The sequence below is a fragment of the Gopherus flavomarginatus genome, chromosome 1, assembly GCF_025201925.1.
Source record: "Gopherus flavomarginatus isolate rGopFla2 chromosome 1, rGopFla2.mat.asm, whole genome shotgun sequence".
Taxonomy (NCBI): domain Eukaryota; kingdom Metazoa; phylum Chordata; order Testudines; family Testudinidae; genus Gopherus; species Gopherus flavomarginatus.
In genome coordinates, this window is record NC_066617.1 from 142,222,744 (window position 1) to 142,239,035 (window position 16,292).

Genomic DNA, 16,292 nt, shown 5'->3' on the forward strand with positions numbered 1-16,292 from the left:
TATGAAGCCACTTTAGTGCAGCATGGTCAGTTTGTAGTTGGAACCGCCGTCCCCAAACATATGGGCGTAGCTTTTCCAGGGCGTACACAATGGCATAGCATTCCTTTTCACTGACTGACCAGTGACTTTCCCTCTCAGACAGTTTCTTGCTGAGAAACACGACAGGATGGAAGTTGTGATCTGTTGCTTTCTGCATGAGCACTGCTCCTATACCACGCTCAGATGCATCCGTGGTTACTAGGAATGGCTTGTCAAAATCCGGGGCCCTGAGCACAGGGTCAGACATGAGCGTTGCCTTAAGTTGGGTAAAGGCCTTTTGACACTCATCAGTCCACTTAACTGCATTTGGCTGGGTCTTTTTGGTCAGGTCGGTCAGTGGGGCAGCGATTTGGCTGTAGTGGGGTACAAATCGCCTGTAGTATCCGGCCAAGCCTAAGAAGGATTGGACCTGCTTCTTTGACTTTGGGACAGGCCACTTTTGGATAGCATGCACCTTGGCCTGTAGGGGGTTTATGGTTCCTCGACCCACCTGGTGCCCCAGGTAAGTTACTCTGTTTTGGCCTATTTGACACTTTTTGGCCTTAACAGTTAGTCCTGCCTGCCTGATGCGCTCAAAGACCTTTTCCAGGTGTAGTAGGTGTTCGGGCCAGGAGTCTGAAAAAATGGCCACATCATCGAGGTAGGCAACTGCAAATTCTCCCAGTCCAGCTAGTAGACCATCTACCAGCCTCTGGAAGGTGGCGGGTGCATTTCGAAGGCCGAAAGGAAGGACATTGAATTCATACACCCCCGCATGGGTGACGAATGCTGACCTCTCCTTGGCAGGTTCATCTAGCGGTACTTGCCAGTACCCCTTGGTTAAGTCTATTGTAGAGATGAACTGGGCACGTCCCAACTTTTCCAATAGCTCATCGGTACGTGGCATTGGATAGTTGTCCGGACGAGTTACCGCATTTAGCTTACGGTAGTCCACGCAAAAGCGTATTTCCCCATCTGGTTTGGGTACCAGAACCACTGGAGATGCCCATGCACTGGTAGATGAGCGGATTATACCCATTTGTAGCATGTTTTGGATCTCCCGTTCTATAGCAGCTTGGGCATGAGGAGACACTCGGTAGGGTGGGGTTCTGATTGGGTGAGCATTACCTGTATCAATGGAGTGGTATGCCCGTTCAGTCCGTCCTGGGGTGGCTGAGAACAATGGGGCGAAGCTGGTGCACAGCTCCTTGATTTGCTGCCGCTGCAGACGTTCCAGAGTGGTTGAGAGGTTCACCTCTTCCACGCCACCGTCTTTTTTCCCATCGTAGTAGACACCGTCAGGCCACTCAGCATCCTCTCCCTGGACTGTAAACTGACAAACCTGTAAGTTTCTGGAATAGAAAGGCTTGAGAGAATTAACATGGTACACTTTAGGCTTTAGTGAGGAATTGGGAAATGCTATGAGGTAGTTTACAGCTCCCAGGCGCTCTTGGACCGTGAAGGGCCCTTCCCATGATGCTTCCATCTTATGGGCCTGTTGCGCCTTCAAGACCATAACCTGGTCTCCTACCTTGAAGGACCGATCTCTGGCATGTCTGTCATACCAGGCCTTTCGCTCTTCTTGAGCATCCTTTAGGTACTCTTTAGCAAGGGCTAAAGAGTGTCGGAGGGTGTTTTGTAGGTTGCTTACAAAGTCCAGCATGTTAGTTCCTGGAGAAGGCGTAAACCCCTCCCATTGCTGCTTCACCAACTGTAATGGCCCCTTAACCTCGTGACCATACACAAGTTCAAATGGTGAAAACCCTAAACTGGGATGTGGTACAGCCCTGTAGGCAAACAGCAACTGCTGCAACACTAGGTCCCAATTATTGGAGAATTCGTTGATGAAGGACTTCCCCAACCGGTCCTTGGTTTTGTTCACCCCAGCATGGCCACTGGGATGATCATGGGCTAAGCTTAAGAGCTTCTCCCGGTACTTAGTTGGAACCACCAACTGTTTTTGCGGCTGCCATTTTTCCCGGTGTCCACCAGAAAGAATTTTCTTGTATAAAAGTCCTTGGTCTATAACAAACCGGGATCGATTAGAAGAGCTGAGAGGCGGTGGGGTGCTCCGTGCCGCCGCCCAAGCTTTCTGAAGGCTGTCATCCGCTTCCTGCTCAGCCTGGAACTGTTCCCTTGAGGCTGGGGTCACCAGTTCTTCCTCAGACTGTGGACTTGGGCTTGGTCCCTCTGGAAGCGATGTAGGTGATGGGGTTGTTTCCGTTGTTGGTGAACCGCTCTCCGCTGGTGCACCTGAGGGTATTTCAGGCTCTGGCTGAGCCTTTTGGGTATGGCTGTCTGTTGCTTCTGCCAGTTTTGGCTTGCTGGCGCCCTCTGGCGTTGAGTTTGAAGATGTAGTTGCACTTGCTGGTGCTGGTTGCTGTTCCAGTTCCGGGCCTGGGACTGGAGATGCTGTGGCTGTTTCAGTGGTAGGCATGGAATCCGGGTCCACTACCTCTGTCTGGGTCTCTGGTAACACAGACGGGGCCTCTGTGGACGGCTCAGGAACAGGAATGGGTCTGGAAGCTTGCCTGGTTTGGCTACGTGTAACCATTCCCACTCTCTTGGCCCGCCTCACCTGGTTGGCCAAGTCTTCCCCCAGTAGCATGGGGATAGGATAATTGTCATAGACTGCAAAAGTCCACATTCCTGACCAGCCTTTGTACTGGACAGGCAGTTGAGCTGTAGGCAAGTCTACAGCTTGTGACATGAAGGGGTAAATTGTAACTTTGGCCTTTGGGTTGATGAATTTGGGGTCAACGAAGGATTGGTGGATAGCTGACACTTGTGCCCCCGTGTCTCTCCACGCAGTAACCTTTTTTCCGCCCACTCTCAAATTTTCCCTTCGCTCCAAGGGTATTTGAGAGGCATCCGGGCCTGGGGATCTTTGGTGTGATGGTGGTGTAATGAATTGCACTCGCATGGTGTTCTTGGGACACTTGGCCTTGATATGTCCCAGTTCATTACACTTAAAGCATCTTCCATCTGATGGGTCACTGGGCCGAGGTGAGTTACTGGAGACTGGTGAGGTTGAAGGGTAGGGTATCTGTGGCTTTACTTGGGTGGTATGTGGGGTCTTTGGCTGTCCTCGGTGGTAGGGTTTATGGTCTGTGTGCCCCCTGGGGTAATCGTTCCCCTTGACAGTAGCTTTTTTGCTTTCTGCCAGTTCCATCCATTTGGCTCCAATCTCCCCCGCCTCAGCGATATTCTTGGGGTGTCCATCTTGTATGTACCGTGTGATGTCTTCAGGAACACCATCCAAGAACTGCTCCATTTGTATGAGGAGGTTCAGTTCTTCCAAGGTTTGAATGTTGTTTCCTGTTAGCCAGGCCTCATAGTTTTTTGCAATGTAGTAGGCGTGTTTGGGAAATGACTCCTCTGGTTTCCACTTTTGGTTTCTGAAACGCCGACTGGCATGATCTGGGGTTATCCCCATCCTGTATCTGGCCTTGGTTAGAAAAAGTTTATAGTCATTCATTTGGTGCTTAGGCATTTCAGCTGCCACCTCTGCTAAAGGTCCACTGAGCTGTGACCTCAATTCTACCATGTACTGGTCTTCGGGAATGCTGTACCCAAGACAGGCTCTTTCAAAATTTTCCAAGAAGGCCTCGGTGTCATCACCTGCCTTGTAGGTGGGAAATTTCCTGTGCTGTGGAGCAATATTTGGCGCCGGGTTGTTAGGGTTGGTTGGCACATGCAGCCCAGCTTTTGCCAACTCCAGTTCATGTTTTCTCTGTTTTTCCTTCTCTTCATTTTCTTTTTGTTGTTTTTCCATTTCTCGGCGGTGGGCCGCCTCTCTTTCTCTTTCTCTTATTTCCATCTCTGTTTGTTTTATTTCCAGTTGTCGCCTGTGTTCAGCTTCTCTGACTTGCTCTTGGGCCTCAATTTTTGCCTTAGAAGTCATTATTCCTGTTTTCTTGTGTTGGGGTGCCCTCCGGTGTTTATCTTCTGAACTGCAGGTTCTGTTGCCTCCTGGAGTCTGCCTAGCAACAGTGCTTTTTTCCTTTTCTCTCTCTAGCTAATGTTCAATGAAGGGAAACCAGAAAAACCACTTTATTTGCATGCCTATAAGTGCTGGTACTTGCCCCCTAATGGGAGGGCTATTGCATGACAAAAGACCCTTAACAGGTTCTTAATGGCTTCTCGCTTAACATGCAAGCCACAAACTGCGAGAGAGAGAAGAAAAAAAAAATTCTCTCTGGTTCCCTTTTAAAACCAACTGTTTCTCTCTGCTAAAAAGCCCTTAGCAGAGAAGAGAAAAATAAAATATTTCCACTGGCTTCTGGATTCTGTCTATATCATCCCACCGCTGCCACCATGTAATAACCTTAGTCCCAGATTTGGACCTTAGCGTCCAAAATATGGGGGTTAGCATGAAAACCTCCAAGCTTAGTTACCAGCTTGGACCTGGTACCTGCTGCCACCACCCAAAAAATTAGAGTGTTTTGGGGCACTCTGGTCCCTCTGAAAAACCTTCCCTGGGGACCCCAAGACCCAAATCCCTTGAGTCTCACAACAAAGGGAAATAATCCTTTTTCCCTTCCCCCCTCCAGGTGCTCCTGGAGAGATACACAGACACAAGCTCTGTGAATCCAAAGAGAGTGAATCTCCCTCTCTGTTCCCAATCCTGGAAACAAAAAGTACTTTCCTCTTTACCCAGAGGGAATGCAAAATCAGGCTAGCCACTTCAACACACACAGATCTCCCCTGATTTCTTCCTCCCACCAATTCCCTGGTGAGTACAGACTCAATTTCCCTGCAGTAAAGAAAAACTCCAACAGGTCTTAAAAGAAAGCTTTATATAAAAAAGAAAGAAAAAATACAAATAGTCTCTCTGTATTAAGATGACACAATACAGGGCAATTTCTTAAAAGAATATTGAATAAACAGCCTTATTCCAAAAGAATACAAATCAAAGCCCTCCAGCACTTATATTCATGCAAATACCAAAGAAAAGAAAACCATAGAACTTACTATCTGATCTCTTTGTCCTTACACTTAGAAACAGAAGACTAGAAAGTAGAGCTACTTCTCCAAAGCTCAGAGAAGGCAGGCAGCCAGAAAACAAAGACACAGAGACACAATTCCCTCCACCCAAAGTTGAAAAAATCCGGTTTCCTGATTGGTCCTCTGGTCAGGTGCTTCAGGTGAAAGAGACATTAACCCTTAGCTATCTGTTTATAACAACCAGTTTTTTAGAATTCTTTGAGGGGGTCAACAAACATGGAGAAGGGTGATCCAGCAGATATAGGGTACTTGGACTTTCAGAAAGCCTTTGACAAGGTCCCATATCAAAAGCTCTTTTAAACAAAGAAACTTTTAAGAAGGAAAGTCCTCTCATGGATCAATAACTGGTTAAAAGACAGAAAACAAGGGTAAGTTTGTTTTCAGAATGAAGAGTGGTAAATAGTGGTGTCCTCCAGGGATCTCTACTGTGACCAGTGTCATTCAACATTATTCATAAATGATCTGGAAAAAGGGTGAACGTCCAGGTGGCAAAGATTGCAGATAGATGGTACAAAATTACTCAAGATAGCTAAGTACGAAGCAGACTGCGAAGAGTTCCAAAGGGATCTCACAAAACTGGGTGACTGGGCAACAAAATGGCAAATAAAATTCAGTGTTGATAAATGTGAAGTAATGCACATTGGAAAACATAATCCAAACTAGATATACAAAATGTTGAAGTCTAAATTAGCTGTTACCATTCAAAAAAGAGATCGTGGAGTCATTGTGGATAGTTCTCTGAAAACATCCAGTCAATATGCAGCAGTGGTCAAAAAAGCTAACAGTGTTTAGGAACCATTAGGAAAGGGATAGATAATAAGAAAGTAAATATTATAATGCCACTACATAAATCTGTGCACACCCACATCTTGAATACCATGTGCAGTTCCAGTCACCCCATCCCAGATATTGGAAATGGTTCAGAAAAGGGCAACAAAAGTTCTTGGGGTATGGAATGGCTTCCATATGAGGAGAGATTAAAAAGACTGGGACTTTTCAGCTTGGAAAAGAGACGACTGAGAGGGGATATGATAGAAGTCTATAAAAGCATGACTGGCATGGAGAAAGTGGATAAGGAAGTGTTATTTACTCCTTCTCATAACACAAGAACCAGAGGTCACCCAATAAAATGAATAGGTGGCAGCTTTAAAACAAACAAAAGGAAGTATTTCTTCACACAGTGCACAGTCAACCTGTGGAACTCGTTACGTGGGGTTTTAGTGAAGTCCAAAAGTATAACTGGGTTAAAAAAAGCATTAGATAAGTTCATGGAAGATAGGTCCATCAGTGGCTATTAGCCAAAATGGTCAGGGATGCAATCCCATGCTCTGGATATCCCTAAGCCTCTGACTGCCAGATGCTGGGATTTGATGACAGGGGATGGCTCACTTGATAATTGCCCTGATCAGTTCAGTCCCCTTGAAGCATCTAGCATTGGCCACTGTCAGAAGACAGGATATTGGGCTAGAATAGATCATTGGTCTGACCCAGTGTGGCTGTTCTTATGTTCATTTTAGATGCACAGAAATGCTTAGTGGGATTTTCAAAAGTGCCCAAGACCCTATTGAATCCCATTAGACACCTCTCTGCATCTTTAGGTGCCTTTAAAAATCACACCCTAAGTGTCTGTTGTGACTTAATCTGGTTTCCCATTTCCTCCAGTTTATGCTTTGTGTGTAGTGTATTAATTATGTGGTGTACTCGATGTTTAAAACAAGCCCTTGATCAGTGATTTCCAAAGCCAGTGGCTATGCTATCTCTCAGTCCCAAAGATTGTTCAAACTCTTATTTTTGTATGATAAAGTAGCATGTGCATCTCTAACCATTTGAAAGCAATGTGAAATTAACTTATTGGTCATGTTAATCAAATTAGGAGTAAGTGACATGTTTTTTTCCAGTAATGGATGTGCACAGGAGTTTTGGGGCTTTAAAGATTAATTAATCCCCCAGAAGTGTGAAAATGTCATTGGAAAGCCTATGTGTCAAATTGTCTAATTTGATTAGCTTATTTAAAATGGGTAAGGAAATTGTTCTTTCTTTGGCATGATGTGCTTCTGTTATGGAGTGATCTGTCTGAGTTTTGCACACTTGACAACGGCTTTAATGAGTTGCACTCACAGTGAAGACTGTGTTTCATCGCTAGAGACAGGAAGCTAGTTCATCAACACCCATCAGCTAGCTGTACACACAAACTAATTGTATATCCGTCTCCAGGCAGGCTCCAAAAGGGTGGCTGTGTTGTGAAAGATGGCTTTGTGCAGTTCTGAGTATTTTGTGTCTCACTGATTCCTCATCAGATTTGCTCAGATTACAAACACAAATACTTGTTTCCAAGCCTCAGCATTTTCTGCTTGAAATTTGAGGGCTCAATCCTCCACTATGTTGAGTTTACACTGGCAAAGAGGGATGGCTGGGGACCAAAATGGCCCTCATGTAACCTAGAGCAGTGGTTCCCAACCTTTTGGAGATCAGAGCCCATTTATAAATGTTTATGGCCTGCTGTGAACCAACGGGGTGGATGCATTGAGGTGGTTTTGGTTGGGTCCTGACCCCAAGGGGTTTGGGTCCTGCTCAGCATTCACCCCACAATGGCAGCTCCTGCAGCTGCTGTGCTGCGGGGCTGGCTGGGCTTGGATCTCCAGTCCAGGAGTTGCAACCTCCAGGGTTGCAGCACCACTCAGGTTTGGCTCAGCCTCCCTGACTGAATCAAATTTGCATGAGTGGAGTTGTAAGCTGGCTCATGCGGTGGCAGAGCCACTTACTCAAATCTGGCTTATCTGGACTCCTGTCATCATGAGAGCTGGGCCAAACCAAAGTGCACTGGGACCCCACAGATTGCATTGCCTGGAGTAGGGAGGTGAGTCCAGCCATGGAACAAGAGCTGCTATGCACCCCTTAGAAACATTCTCGCAACTCAGTTTTGGATCCTGACCCCTGGGTTGAGACACCTTGACACAGAGCAGCTTCAAGGCTGCTGTAAATTATGCTGCCTGCTCCAGAAACTATATGGACTGAGGATCTGGGAGCTTGCTGTGTGCTCACCTTGCCTGTCCTCACATGGGCACACCTGTCCCTATTCCTTCCCATCTCAGATAAGCCTTCTATGCCAAGATGACAGGGGGAAATCTCAACTGTCCTCTTTAGGGCTTTCTGGGTACAGTGCAAAGCAGCCAGAACTGAAGCCCAAGCCTGAGCCCTGAAAGTCAAGCCTGGGTTCTTTCTGACTTATGGATCATCACTGTTCATAAAAGATTCTGCAGACCAGATGCTGGAGTCACTTTACAATCTTAGTTATCTTCAAATTCTATGTTCAGTTATACCTATGTAACCCCATTATTTTTAATAGGATTTGCGGATGTAAATGACTTTGAGGGCAGAATTTGGCACTAGAATTGGAATTTGGTTACCAAGTCTGTTTGTGATGACAGAATAAAATCCAACTCCATCTCTCTGAGCTGTGTTTTCTCTGAAGAGCTATCAGGAGTGAAAATTTATTAGGGTCTCTAAAGTGAATAAGTGCTACTCTCAACATACTCAGGAAGCAGATGTTGAGTATTAAAGTGCTATTTTTACATAATCATTTTCAGAGCAGAAGCATATAGTACTTCAACACAGCCTTAAAAATTCCTATTCACCTGCCCACCTCGAATGAGTAATGTTTTTTGACATATAAGCAAAATGATTTTCTTTCCATTGTTACGATAAGGGTGGGAGAGTAGATTTTTATAGAATGTGCTTAAACTGTGAGAGAGGTTAGACACTCCTGGGGACTCTGTACGGGAGAAATTACTTGGTGCTCAACAAGAGCACACAAGCAGATACAAGCTAACTGCAGTGCAAGTGTTTAAAGCCTGGAGACTACGTACTCTTTTCATTTCATAGCCCAGAAGGAAGTCTGTTGATAAAATGACCTCCTATTGGGTCATAAGGAAAGTCAGACTTATAAATCATGAGGTTCAGTAACTTCGGAACAACAGCCACAAATACATCATGTGACTCTTGTAAAACTATAGTCTGAGATGGAAGCTGTGCTCACACCTCTTTATCCAGCTGAACCAGAGTTGGGGCTACAAATATATCCCTAACAGAACCCGGGGCCAACAGAGGAAACCACTTTCCTTGAGCAAAAGGCCTAGGCTCTCCGGGTGGTGGCATACTTTTCCTCAGTTTTCTTAGCCCTATTCATTTATTAAGACAGGTTAGGGCACTGGTTCTCAATCTTGCCAGACTACTGTACCCCTTTCAGGAGTGTGATTTGTCTTGCGAAGCCCCAAATTTCACTTCACTTAAATTACTTGCATACAGAATCAGACCTAAAAATACAAAAGCGTCACACCACGTTATTACCAAAAAATTGCTCACTTTCTCATTTTTGCCACATCATTATAAAATAAATCAATGGAGTATAAATATTGTACTTACATTTCAGTGTATAGCATAACAGAGCAGTATAAACAAGTCACTGTCTGCATGAAATTTTAGTTTGTACTGACTTTGCTAGTGCTTTTTATGTAGCCTGTTGTAAAACTAGGCAAATACCTAGATGAGTTGATGTAACCCCTGGAAGACCTCTGCGTATCCTCAGGGGTACATGTACTCCTGGTTGAGAACCACTGGGTTAGGGGACACCTTGTCCACAGGAGCAGCTCTAGCCTTTGCCAGCCAGCATGGAAACAATTTTCAGCTCCCTCAACTGCACTCCCAGCATCTGAGCAGAAGAGAAAAACTAACCACAGTGCAAAGAACCTCCCACCCCAACCCCCACAAGCAGTGCAGTGCCCAGGGTAACCAGCCTGCTTGCCCTAGAACTGACCTTGCCTCCCAGCGTGGGAAGAAAATCCAGGAGTGTAAGGTACTGGCTTGTCCCCAACCCAGAAAGGTCCCAGCTGCCGCATCCAGATTCTCTTTCCAGGTACAGTTTTATTTCCTAAACATAAGCAAAACAGAAAACAGTTCTTCAGCCCACCCTCGGCTGCAGCTCCCAGGGGATTTTCTCCTTTGCCTCTCTGTCCTTCCTACTTCAGGGCCAAGTAAAGGATTCTTCCATGCTCTTCTAACTGAGCACCAGCTCCCTGGACTTTCTCCTTGGAGCCCCTTTTCTGCAGCAGATTTCCACTGCTTTGCCGCCTCCTCCCCACCGCCCGGGGACTCTGGAGGTCTCTCCTAGGGAAACTCCTGCTTCCCCTTCTGTCATAAACAGATAGCTAAGGGTTAATGTTCTTTTACCTGTAAAGGGTTAACACGGGGAACCAAACACCTGACCAGAGGACCAATCGGGAAACAAGACCTTTTCAAATCTGGGTGGAGGGAAGTTTTGAGTGTGAGTTCTTTGTTCTTTGTCTTGAGTCTGACCCTCTCGGCTCTGAGAGTGATTTTTCTGTCTCCTGGCTTTCTAATCTTCTGTTTCCAAGTTGTAAGTACAAAAATAGTAAGACAATAGGTTTATATTGTTTTTTTGTATTTACATGTGTGTAGTTGCTGGAATGTTTTAAATTGTATTCTTTTTGGATAAGGCTGTTTATTCATTTTTTTCCTTTAAGCAATTGACCCTGTATATTGTCACCTTAATACAGAGAGTATTTTTAATGTCTTTTTCTTTCTTTTTTATATAAAGCTTTCTTTTTAAAACCTGTTGGAGTTTTTCTTTAGTGGGGACCCCAGGGAATTGAGTCTGCAGCTCACCAGGGAATTGGTGGGAGGAAGAAGTCAGGGGGAAAATCTCTTTGTGTTAGATTTACTAAGCCTGACTTTGCATACCCTCTGGGTGAGGGGGAAGAGAGATTAGATCTCTCGGTACTTGTGTTTCCAGGACCGGAAGCAGGGAATCTCCTAGGGTCGTCCAGGGAGGGGAGCCTGGGAGGAAGTAACAAGGAAACAAGGGGAGGGGGTTATTTCCCTTTGTTGTGAGACTCAAGGCATCTGAGTCTGGGGGTCCCCCAGGGAAGGTTTTGGGGAGACCACAGTGAGCTAGGCACTGTATAATTCCTAGCTGGTGGCAGCGATACCAGGTCCAAGCTGGTAACTAAGCTTGGAGGTTTTCATGCTAACACCCATATTTTGGACGCTAAGGTCCAGATCTGGGAAGAAATGTTATGACCCCTTCCTTACTGAGGGCCTGGCTCTTTATAGCCCCAGATATTGCCCTGCCCACTTATTTGGCCAGCCTGAAAGCACCAGTTCTAGCACAGGTAAGCTGAACCTCCCTCGTTTAAAGAGAACAGACACTCTGTCATAATTAGCAGAGGTGTAGCGAGCGCCCTCCGTACCCTCCGACCGGAGGGGGCCCCGCAAGGAAGGGGGCTCCGCAAGGAAGGGGGCCCCTAAAAGTGCTAAAAAAAATGTAAGGTATAACTAGGTAAGTGACATTTATTGACGCTATTGCACAATCCATGTCGGTTTTACTGACAAAACGGTGAAGTCATTATGATACATCATAATGCTATTGGCTACATCAGTTGTCTGTCGGTCAGTTTCGAATTTTAGTTGGACCCATTCAAAGAATGTGTATTTGCGTTCATAATGGCGGTTGGCGGATAAATGTTATTAATGTAGTTGTTTAGTTTTTTATCGTTTCCAACGCAGAAGCGTGCTTTGTGATGTCTAAGAGAATGTATAAGAGCGGAGCTAATAAACGAAAGGCAGCAAAAGATACCGAGAAGGAACTTGAGAAAATTCCAAAGTTGTCAATGTATTTTGCGCTGCAATCCAACGTACAGGTACAGGCACATGAAACAGACAGCGCTAGCAGCGACGAATCATATCCAGAAGTGCTTCAAGTGAGGTCAAGAAGGTGAAGCCAGTTGTTCTACCAAACAAACTGTGACAGATATTCCAGCTGCTGCCGGGAAGGAAGTATCTGAATCTGAACCACTGACTGATGATCCAGGAGATTGGCCGTCTATAATATCGGACAGGCAAGTGTGTGACATTGTTGCACGTGGCCCACCGCAGCAGAATGAAAGTTACAAATTTCCATTTAACGAGGAAAGACGGAGGTTCACAAGTACTCATTTCTATCGAACCATGGCAAGTGGCGAGAAAATAAGACGTTCATGGTTAATGTACTCAGTTCAGAAAGATGCTATTTTTTGTTTTTGTTGTAAATTATTTGGCACTGGTGACATACCGCTACGTCGTGGAACATCTGCTTGGAAAGCACTGTCAAAAAGACTTCAGCAGCATGAAACAGGCAAAGGTCATCAAGACTGTATGGTGAAATGGTTTGACCTTCAGTCAGGCATAGTAAACCGTACATCTATTGACCAACTCGAATTGCAGGCTTTTCTGAAAGAAAGAGATTTCTGGAGAAATGTTGTCAAACGCACGGTTGATGTTGTTGTTTTCTTGTCCAAAAGAAAGTTGGCATTTCGAGGAAGTAATGAAAAGCTCGGCCATCCTTCTAATGGCAACTTTTTGGGACTGTTTTGAATTGCTTGCAAAGTATGATACTGTACTCAGCGAACTTTTACAGAGGATTAAGAAGGCAGAGACACATGATCAGTACCTCAGTCCACAGATCCAAAACGAGCTGATTCAACTTGTTGCCAGTAACATTCAAGAGGCCAACATAGCGCAGCTTAAAAAAGCAAAATATTATTCAGTTATTTTGGACTGTACTCCCGACGTGTCACATGAAGAACAGATGTCTGTGGTGTTATGCTTTGTTGAATGCAACGGTGAAGATGGTGTCAATATTCGTGAAGCGTTTGTTGGTTTTCTTAATGTTCATGATACAACTGGCTAGGGCTTATTGGAAGCGTTTCTTGAAAAGGCAGACAACTTAGGAATAGAGATTGCTGACATGAGAGGCCAAGCTTATGATAACGGCGCAAATATGAGAGGAAAGAATAAAGGAGTTCAAGCCCGCATGCTAGAAATAAATGACCGTGCCTTGTATGTACCATGTGGAGCTCACACTTGGAATCTTGTGATCTCAGATGCGGCAAAGTCATCGAAATATGCCGTTGACTTTTTCGGTCTGATTAACAGAATATACGTTATCTTTTCTTCTTCACCTTCACATTGGGATATACTTCAAGAACATATGCCGATATCTGTTAAAGGGTTATCGGACACTCGTTGGGAGTCGAGAATTGATGCTGTGAAGCCATTGCGTTATCACCTTGAAGAATTGTGCAATGCTTTGTCATCTTTGCGAGAATATGCGCTCGAAAAGAAAGATGGCAATACAGCAACAGAAGCCGGTGCGCTTTTAGACCATGTTACTATGTGGCCATTTGTTCTGACTGTGTACATGTGGTACGATATACTATTTCACGTCAATAAAACCAGCAAATTAATTCAGTCACCAGATGTGTCAATTGACATACTGCAGGCAGAAGTCGGTGCTACAATGAAGTTTTTTTGGAAGACTATCGAAATACAGGATATAACTCTGTGGTCACAAATGCACGTGAAATAGCAGAGCATATGGGTATTGAGCAGGTGTTTCCAGAAACCAGGGTGCGACGTAAAAAGAGAATGTTTGATTACGAATGTGCTGATGATTCGAGTCATCTTTCTGCCGAAGAAAAATTCAAATCGCAGTTCTTTCTTGTTCTCACTGATCAGGCCATATCTTCTGTTTCATCGCGATTTGACCAGCTCGTGGAGTGGTATAAGTTATTTTGGATTTCTGTACAACGCTAACAGCCTGAAGCAGTGTCACAGAGAAAATGAACTGGAGAATCACAGCAAAAATTTTGAAAGAAAAATGGGAGACATTGATGCCAACGAACTCCTAATGGAATTGAATCATTTTATTTATGTCATCGAGAAAGAGAGGACTTGTCACGGCAAACAATTTTTTAACGTACATATACAAGAACAGCCTTCAGGAGATATATCCGAAGCTTTGCATTTGCATCAGAATTCTTCTGACCACACCAGTTACTGTCGCTGGTGCTTCAGCAGAATGAAACTGATCAAGAATATCCTGCGCTCAACCATGACAGATGACAGGCTTTCTGCGCTTGCAGATATCTCAATCGAAAACAAGATTGCCAGATCTGTGGACTATGACGCATTGATTAACCAATTTGCGGAGAACAAGGCTCGAAAGAAGTGCTTTGCGTAAGTACGGAATACATGTACGCTGTAGGCCTATGTATACATAATATGAACCCTGTATATTGTATAAAATAAATACCGCATTCCAGTTTCTGCATTGTAAGGGGCCCCGGACATATGTTCGGAGTGGGCCACATTCTTTGTTGCTACGGCCCTGACAATTAGGCACTAAAACAAGAACTCCAAAATATGGTGCAGCTAGGATTGGCCCAGAGCCCCAAAATCCAAGCTGTTTCCTTTCTTGATATCTGATCTCTGAAAAGAGGGTGAACAGAACCTCCATTAAATTCACAGGTGAATATAAATTGAGTTGCTGCAAATGCCATGGAGACAGAAAAATAATACAAAATGACCGTGAGAAGTTAGGAATAGGAACAGAGAAATGCAGTTTGAGGGGGGAAATGATCTGAAAGCCAGATACTTTGGGAGACACTTGAGAAGCTATATCAGTTCTCGGTAATGGTGAAAGAGGCCAAGAAGTGACAAAGCAGACAAGTTTGCAGTGCAGGATGGCAGCAAAAAGGGCCAACGTCATGTGGACTTATGTAAACAGAAGTCACATGCCATTGCAAGGATGCTATAGTTCCTTTCTATGGTTCTGGTAAAACTATACCTGGAATATTGTTTTCTGGTTTCACTACAAGGCAGATATTGTCATCCAGAAAGGATTTTGTCAAAGACAGCAACAATTATTACAGGGCTGGAAGGATTAATTTTCTAAAACAGATTATAAATGAGTGATTATAAATATGTCTAGCTTGGCTGTCACTAAGTGGAAGGGAGGGAAGAGGGGGCTGAGGGGAGACAGGATAACAGTCTACTGTTTGTTTGTAAGTAAATAAGTCTTAAATTCTTGATTAGTTCTCTCACTTAAACGCCTTTACACAGTTATGGGAGTAGGAAAAAAATCCACCCTGAATTGAAAACCATTAATAACTGCAAGCACAGAGATCTAATATCTCTAATGGCAACATCAGTCAGTCTGTATTCCCTAGCCTAGATGCTACCATGATTGGGCACTTTATAAACAGATTAGATGGATAGATTCCCCGCAATATACAAATAATATTGGTCCAAAAAAAGCAAAAATACATTAATCATTTTAAAACAAGTGGAGACTCCTTTATCTCCTATATCAGACAAGCTTCCTGACTCTCATAACAGACTAATATCTCACTCTGCACAGGGTCACGCCTACAATCTGGAGCCATAGGCATGGAAAAATTTGCTCCTACCCCTTGCTCCGCTGCTCCTTTGTAGCTCAGTGTGGTGTAGGGGAGCCTACTGCTCTGGACCCAGCATCTCTAGAGAGCTCACTACTCTTCAGTTGTCCCTCCCTGGGGGTCAGGGTCAGGTGGGATAGCCTCTTGGTGAGAGGCAGCATAAGACACAGGGACAGGAGAATCATGATCCATATGTGCAATCAGGGAAATACTTAATTCCAGACAAACTGGGTATAATCCTCAGTAATTGTGTATAGAATTTGGCCATGTTGCAGCATGTGTGGGTTCACTAGGGGAGCATTTTTCCGCTGCTTCTTGGAATATGATGTTATCTTATTATTGTGGAAAGCGATCTGTCAGCATTTCCTTGACTTAACCCAGTCACACTGATTCTGGTATTTTTTCCATGAAGAGAATAGATAGCTACATTATTGAGTCACTTAACATGCATTAGCCATACAATGTGCACTAAAGCAAATACGAAGCTTTAGGACAGCATCACCTGGATCATCAGTTGCAACTTGGAAGAGAAAATTTACTCCCTACATCAAAATGGCAAGACTGGTGGTACATTACACACTCAGTGGAACTCTCTCCTCTTTCTCTGGGCTTTTTATTTGGAAACCTTTGAAACTGATGTCTTCTGAATTAGGCAAAATTTTAAAGCACTCCCCTCCCCAGGCCCAAATGAAGATCAAGTGTAGTTAAGCAGACACTTAATCATAGTTTAACAAATATCCTTCCTGCTGTTTACTAATAATATTTTAGAATAGTGAAACAGTTTTAAGAAATATAATATACTTTCCACTGTCTATGCTGCTTGCTTACATTCTGCACTACATTCGTGATGGACAGTGTAACTATCTATTTCACTTTTATTTCTAGTCCATGGATCAGATGCTCTACTCACACTGGTTTTATTCCAGTGTTATTCTAATGACTGTAATGAAGATGCTCTGGATTTACACTAGTGTG

The 16,292-nt window shown here is 44.3% G+C and overlaps 1 protein-coding gene across 4 annotated transcripts in view; it reads left to right on the forward strand.

The window, feature by feature from the left end:
- TSPAN11 (tetraspanin 11) overlaps positions 1-16,292 on the forward strand; it is a 180,738-nt gene that overhangs the window by 86,726 nt on the left and 77,720 nt on the right. The window lies entirely within an intron of this gene.